A 7,492-nucleotide genomic window follows, 5' to 3' on the forward strand; every position below is an offset into this window, starting at 1 on the left:
GCTGTCCAGATGGGTCTAAAATGAATCTTAAGTAGTACTTGTGGTCCAAAAGGGGGAGGAAAATTCTGCAAAGAGACACTTCAGGGCTGCAGGCAAAGTGGCGTGAATTCAATTTTCATTTCTTAAAGCTGGGACCCCAAAACTAATCAAAGTGGATGAAACTCAGCAGTGGTTGTTGCCTGGTGGGGGAATACGGGTGAGGGAGGTTGTGTAGAAAATGGTCCTAGGGAACTTTATAGGATGGTGGAAACATTCTGTTTTGATTAGAGTTGATTATTACATGGGTATAAACATTTGTCGACATTTATTTAGCTCTGTGCATTTTACCGAACGTAATTATACCTCAATTTAAAAATGTGGGGGAAAAACCTTACTCTTTAGGTCTGGATATTCAAGTAATTATGTTCTAATACCAGCTCTGCCACTACTTATGTGGATGTGGGGAAAGTAATTTAATCTCTGACTTCTAACCTTTCACTTGTTCTACAAAGCGAGCTCCCAGCATAGGATGCTCAGTTTTTCAACTGCGAGGTAGGATTTCTCATAAAAATTCTTCATGGGGTAGACAATGCAAAGAGAATTTTTCTCCAGGAAACCGAGCCCATTGACACTTTGAGATGTATATGGCCTCAGTCATGTTGGTAACAAGGGAGGGATGGAAATAATTCTTGTCGTAGTCAAATAACTTGGGTTCTGTATTTAGGTATGGGGTTTTTTATCCCTCATCCCGATAAGCCAGCAGGGTTAAGAACTTTTAGAACTAAGCGTGTTCAGCCCTGCTTTTCAATCTCCAAATGCAGGAAAGTGTCTTGATTGAGAAAAGGCACCAGCAGAAAGTCACTCCAAGCGGGGAGCCAAGCTGCCAAATGTTAGTCTCAAGCACATGCTCCTTGAACTTGGGCATGGCTCCAGAGGGAGGAGAGCTCACAATGGAAACAGTGATGGCTGTTTGCTCAGGCAGCCGAGAGAATGAAAAGCACATTGAAACCTGCAGTGTCTCCATGGGGAGAGGCACGGTGGGCCCCATGGTGGTGAAACCAGCCTGACAACAGCAGGATAACGGAGCCCATTTCCAGCATCTTTCTTCATCTCAACAACAAGACCTTTATGTGCAACCTCTCAGGAGATCTCTGAGAAATTGTACTGAGGGCAACCCGAGCTTTGCCCAAGAATAGATGTACACAGTCTAGTTCAGTCATTTTCGTTGAATTAGATTCTGATAATCGAGAAAAAGAAAGAGCTCTTCTCAATGTATATATTCCACTGCCCACCCAGGATTTCATCAATTTCTTTTTCTGTTGTTGGCACTTGTGAACTGTGCTGGCCTCCAGTGAGTGCCTTTTTCAGCGGGTATTTTCATGCTGTACTTTTTCCCCTCATTTATCCAGTGCCATCGTGAATTCTCTTCTATCCTAGCACAGCAGTACCTGCTGGGCTGAGAAAGAAGGCCTCGGGGGCAGCACAGTCCCCACCAGCTCCGGACAAGTGTTCACTCACCTGTGCTGATGCAGGCGGACCGTGCAGCCCGGCTCTATACCTCTTTCGTGAAAGATGAGGGCTAATGTGGGTTAATATTTGCTTGCATATAATTTAAAGGAATTCTGCTCTAAAATAAAGGATGGCACATAAACTCTGTGGTACAAAGGTTACAAACCCAAATATTTCCAGGAGGGAAACTTAAAAGAGATAGCGTGAACTGAGAAATGTATTCCTTATCCAGTGAAGAACATTATTTTGTTCCAGCTGACTGTTGTCAGAACTTCTGAATTTTTTCAGAAGCAAGAAAATTGGATCATTTTGTGTATGTCTAGGGGCCGAATAGACCTTCCTTTCGGAATCTCCGGTCTAGCAGGACAAGGATGGCTTTAGGCTGTAGATCTGAGTTTGAACTGTGGCTCCAGGATGTACTGGTTGTGTGATCTTAGGGAGATATTCTCAGAGTGTCAGTATCCTCACCTTTGAAATGAGGGCAACACCACCCCCTGGCAATGGTGTCATGGGGATGAGATGAGATAATTACCACATAGGTAGGAGAAGGGCTGCCTACCACATGTACAGTGCCTGGCACATAGGAAACACCAGCCTCGGTCTGCCACTTCAGCTCATAAGTGACTCTTTACAATTTTGCTAGTCTCGATTTCCAGCGCTTTAGCTAGTAAACGTGACAGATTGTCCTTGGGAGAAGCCTATCGGGCAAATGTCTGCAGAGCCTCTTGCTGCGCACCAGGCATTTGTAGGTTCATTTGATGCACCTCTCCGCCCCACGTCTGGAAGCAGCAGCCTATCTTCAGAAGCTAAGGAGGCAGGGAAGCAAAGCTGTTGATCACAGAAGTATATATAGATCCTCCTACCTAACTCATGGCTTTGCCGCCCTAAAGTCAACCACCAGGATCTCTTTCTCCCTGAGAAAATAAAGATGAAAAGGAGAACCAATTGCGATTTTTAAAGTGTTCTACCATTCAGTCTAATATAGATTAAGTCTTTTGAGAATAAGAACATTTATATATCCTCAGACTGGTACCCTAGTGCACACACCTTCCACGTGCCTTCCATGTGGCCACGGTGTTTCAGCCACTGCTGCAGAACTGAGATGTGTTAGCACTCGTTAAGTAGGCTCTCAGCTCCGGGGGGACCCTCAGATATCCAGTCAGATACCGTCTAAACACCATCACTATGCCAGGTTTTGTGCTGTGCACCTGAGAAAGAGGATGACTGATCGGAAAGGTGGGCCACGGCCTTCACAGCGGACTGGCGCAGTGTGACAGAGGCTGAATACCCGACCTGGAGGAGGGCGGGGCACAGGAAGATTTCTTGGGCCCAGGTACACTTGAGCACAGAGGCAAAGGGGAAGGATTAGGAGTTAGCAAGCAAAGGGAAATGGGGGTGTATGTGGGGACTGTTTTGAGAGAAAGATATTGGAGGCAGAGAATCCCTCCCATATGCAAAGACCAGAAATGAAAGCATGCCATGCTTGGCTGGACTGGCAGGGCATGGGAGGGACATGCCCTGCAAAGGAGAATAGTCTTATCCTGATGACTGAGGACTTGAGGGATTTGGGGAAATGGGTATTGGGATGGAAGTTGCATTTTAGAAAGAGCGCTCTCCTCTGTAGCAAGGGGGATGGATTGGCAGGGGCAGGGATGGTGGCAAGGAGACCACAGTGGGGGATTGCCGTAGTAATTAGAGAAACGATGAGGCCCACCCAGACAGCAGCGGTTTTCGGAGACATAGGAAGGGGACTGACTTGAGAAATACACAGAGGCTGGTGAGGCTGGCTGATTGCAGGTAGGGGATGAGGGAGTATTGAGAGGGCTCCCAGATTACTGTGTAGGCGACAGGATGGAATGCGGAGCCAAGTATTAGGAAAGGGGGTCCAGGAAGAGGAGCTGGTCTGGCGGGGGCAGGGCAGGAGATGCAGGCAGGGGACGATGAGCTGTTTCAGAATTTGGGATTTCTGTGATATCTTGGGATAAGGACCTAGAGTAGGCATTTGGAGGGACTGGTTTGGGGCTCAGGAGAGAAATGGGCTGGAGATAGAGATTTTAGAGTCATCTATTATAGGAGGTCTTTGACGACGGGGGTTAGGATAAGTCATCCAGAGAGAATGTGTTTAGAATGAGAAGAAAAGGGGACCCTGGACTGAATTCTGGGGAACACAGAGTTTGGGAGCAGGTAGAGAGGCACAGGAAGGAGTGTGACCAAGAGGCCAGAAGAAAATCGGGAGAAAACCAGTTTTAGGAGCTTTAAAGGAGAGAGTAATCTAAAGTGTAGACTATGCTAAAAGGATAAAATAAAGTGTAGAATATACTAAAAGAAAGAGAAACAAGGAAAGTAAGAACTAAGAACCTTGTAACCCCCACCCCTGCTCCCTTACAGGGGGACAAGGTTATTTTTGGTAACCTCAGCAAACAGCAGGGTCACAGAGTGGAAGCCAGGCTCTCCAGGGCTGAGGAGTGAAGGGAAGTGAGAGATGGGCCACATAATCTTGGGACCATTGTTCTCTTGGGTTGTTTGCCTTATTAATTGGAAAAATTCTTTATTCTGGATATTAACTTTTTTTATTTATATCTGTTACAAACATCTTCACCTAATCTCTGGCTTCTATTAATTTTGTTTACAGTACCTTTTTTTAAATAAAATCTTTATACTTTAAGATTTTTAATTTTAACGTATTTAAATTTATCAATCTTTTCCTTTATTGTTTGTATTTTTATGTCTTGTCTAAGAACTCCCTCTGTACTCCAAGGTTATAGGTGTTCTAATTTTTTCTAATTTTTTTTTAAGTTTTGCTTTTCCACATTTAGATCTTTTATTCACCTTGAATTTAATTTTAGGCAGGATGTAATATAGGAATCTTATTTTTTTCACACATATATATATAACCAATTACAGAATCATGGATTAACTAGTTCATCATTTCCCTTTGATTTTCATGCCATCACTGTTACATTTTAAACATGAGTCTGTTTCTGGATTTCTGTTGTGTTTCCTGGTTTATCTCTATGCCATATGGCACAGTCTTAATAACTGCTAAGATAAGTCTCCCCAGATTGTTTTTCTTTACACCTCTTGGTTATTCTTGGCCTTTTGCTCTTCTAGATGAATTTGAGCATCAATTGTCAGATTCCACAAAACAACAACAAAAAAACCCAATTGGGATTTTTATTGGATTGCGTTAAATTTATAGGTTAATCTGGGGACAATATGCATCTCTATAATATTGGGTGTTCTTATCCTTGAATATGGCATATTAGTATATCCTTTTATTTAGGTCTCTATGTTCTCCAATAAGGTTTTGTCATTTTCTCTATGAAGGTCTTGCATATCTTATATTTATTCCTATGTGCTTATTTTTTTTCTCCTATTGAGAATGAGACCTTTTTTCCTATTGCATTCTTCAATTGGTTGTAATTGGTATGTAGAAACATCAATATTTGTAACCAATCTAGTCTCCAGCAACCATCTGAACTTTTAATTTTTATAGATATTTTTGGATTTTTCTATGTGGACTATCACTGTCTGCATATTAATAGTTTAGTCTTTCTAATTTTTATGCTTCTCATTTACTTTTTCTTATTGTATTGATTTTATGCCAGGAGAATGTTGAGTAAAAGCTGTGCTAAACTTTTTTTTAAACAGCTTTATTGAGATAAAATTCACATACCATAAAGTTCAGACTTCCTTCTTTAGTTCCTGTTTTTAATGGGAATGCCTCTAAAATTTTACCATATTAAGTAACCAGTTGTTACAGTAGCATTTATATCTATTGACTGGTTCATCATTTCCTTGATTTGTCATGCGACCTGTCCGATTTCACATACACATCTATTTCATGGATTTGTCTATCCCAATGTCAGTACCACACTGCCTTATTTATCATAGCTTTATGTGATAATATACACATTTGCTATAGATTTTTTATGAATTCCCTTTGTCAAGTTAAAGTTCCATTCTCTTAATTTGCTAAGAGGTTTTTTAAAATGAATGGGTTTTGAGTAGTTTCAGGTGCTTTTTCATCTATGAGGTGATAATATATTCTCTTTTGATAATTGTGTATATTTTATTAATAGACATTAATGATGAACTATATAATCCATTGTTGGGCTAAGTTCTGCTTGGTCATGATAGTTTAAGTATATGGCTGAATTTTATTTACTAATATAACTTTTAAAAACCTTCACTCCGATGCTGCACTTTAAAGGCAAGACCGACAAATCCATTTTTATTAATTGATATTACAATTGGACTTTCTTCAGTTTTTATAGGTAATAATTACTCTCTGTTTTCCAATAATACTTTCTACTATAGCACTTAAAACATGGCTTTATAATTCTCTGTGTTGGTTTACTACCAGACCGTAAGCTCCTGCAGGATGGGGTAGCTTTATTCATATTTGTGCCTCAGCGTCCAACATAGTATAAGGCACACTGTAAATAGAAAAATCAAACATCACAAAATTATTTGACACTGCCAACTATGTCTTTCCTTTTAAATCTCAAGGTTGGTGTCTCGGTTCTGCCACTTGGTAGCAGTGTGGCTGTGGGAATTACACCACCTATCTTATGAGGGGTTTTTGAAGATTGTGATAATGTATGTAAATCATGGTACCCAGTGCATGCTCAATAAATGCTAACTATAAATTACTTAAAAAAAGAAAAGAAAAACAGTTGGCTTCAGTGATACTTGCCTTTTGATTTTCGTCTTCCCTATTCTCAGTTGCATTTATGGGTTTGTGGTTGTGAAACAAAGCAAAACCCCTTTGGAAAGCTATCCCTCCTCCATGTCTGTATAACCCTATTCCGTTCACATGGTTAAGGAGGGGTTCACCAGTCCTTCCCACCAGCCTCTGCCCCATGCAGCGGGCTGTTAACTCAGGCAAAGCCAGATTCCTCCCAGGGACTTCTGATAGTGTTCTCAGAAGCAATGCTCTTCCTTCTGCTGGAGCTGCTAAGCTGGTATGGTCATCTTTGTTATCACATGCCTGAGAATGAAGTTAACGCAGAGGGAAACAAAACAAAGAGATGGAAAGAGATTTGATATTCTCAGCTGATCTCTGGTTTGAGCTATACCTGAAGCCAGTGAACCATCTCTATTTGATAGTTGAAATAAGAAATTGCCTTTTTAGAGCTTGAGCCAGTTGGAGTTGGGTGTCTATCACTGCAAACAAGATTCCTTATAACACAGAACATGTTCCTTCTCATCACCTTGCTCACTCATAGGCCAGTTTATACCTGCTTCTCATTTGAAACTATCAGCAAAGAGGCCTACAGTTCTTATTGGGTCAAGTTTAGGAAAGATCGACAAGATGCTTATGACAAGAATGTTTCCTCTGGTCCCAATTGCGAATTTGACATCATTAAAGAGCTCTGACGAGTTGCTTATATAATTTGGTAAAGATGAAGCTAAAGATCTTTCTTCCCCAGTGGTATTTTGACAGTCATTTTAACTACATGTTCTTGGATCGCGGAGTGATACCTCATTTCTTTATTCTAATGATGTATGTAGGGCTCTAGCCTCCAACATAATCCAGCTGAGGAAGATTTAGGAAAGTAAGCTTTTCCTCTCAGATGCATTTGTGTGCTGGCAAGCCTACATATCTATACTAATTTATGAGAAATCATGAAACCAATGAGCCTGGAAAAATAAGTGACAATGATATATCCACACAGTGTAGTACTGTTTGCTGTAAAAATGAGTGAAAAGGCTATGGACTGATATGGAAAGCTCACCGGGATATACTTTTAAGTGAAAAAAGCAATATACATAAGTATATGTTTCGTGTAAGAAAAAGAAAATAAGGACATATATTCATATTGAATTGTACTTTCAAAAATAAAGGTTAAAAAGAAACAAGAAGCCAGTAAGAGCCGTTTCCCATAAGGCAGAGGGTTAGGGTAGTGAGAAGACGGTGGTGGGAGCTCTCAGTACCTTTTTGTAGAGGCTCAATGCCTGAACCAGGTGATCACACACAAACCCTCCTAACCCGGAAGAC

General features: G+C 41.0%; 1 protein-coding gene across 1 annotated transcript in view; it reads left to right on the forward strand.

The window, feature by feature from the left end:
• Window positions 1–7,407, forward strand: part of ADAT1 (adenosine deaminase, tRNA specific 1) — a 28,797-nt gene extending 21,390 nt beyond the window's left edge. The window contains exon 11 of the mRNA XM_025044614.1: window positions 801–7,407. The gene's annotated coding sequence lies outside the window, so the exon portion shown is untranslated. The remainder of the gene's footprint in view (window positions 1–800) is intronic.
• Window positions 7,408–7,492: the final 85 nt, after the last annotated feature.

The sequence above is a fragment of the Pteropus alecto genome, unplaced genomic scaffold (genome assembly GCF_000325575.1).
Source record: "Pteropus alecto unplaced genomic scaffold, ASM32557v1 scaffold123, whole genome shotgun sequence".
In the NCBI taxonomy this organism is placed as follows: Eukaryota; Metazoa; Chordata; class Mammalia; order Chiroptera; family Pteropodidae; genus Pteropus; species Pteropus alecto.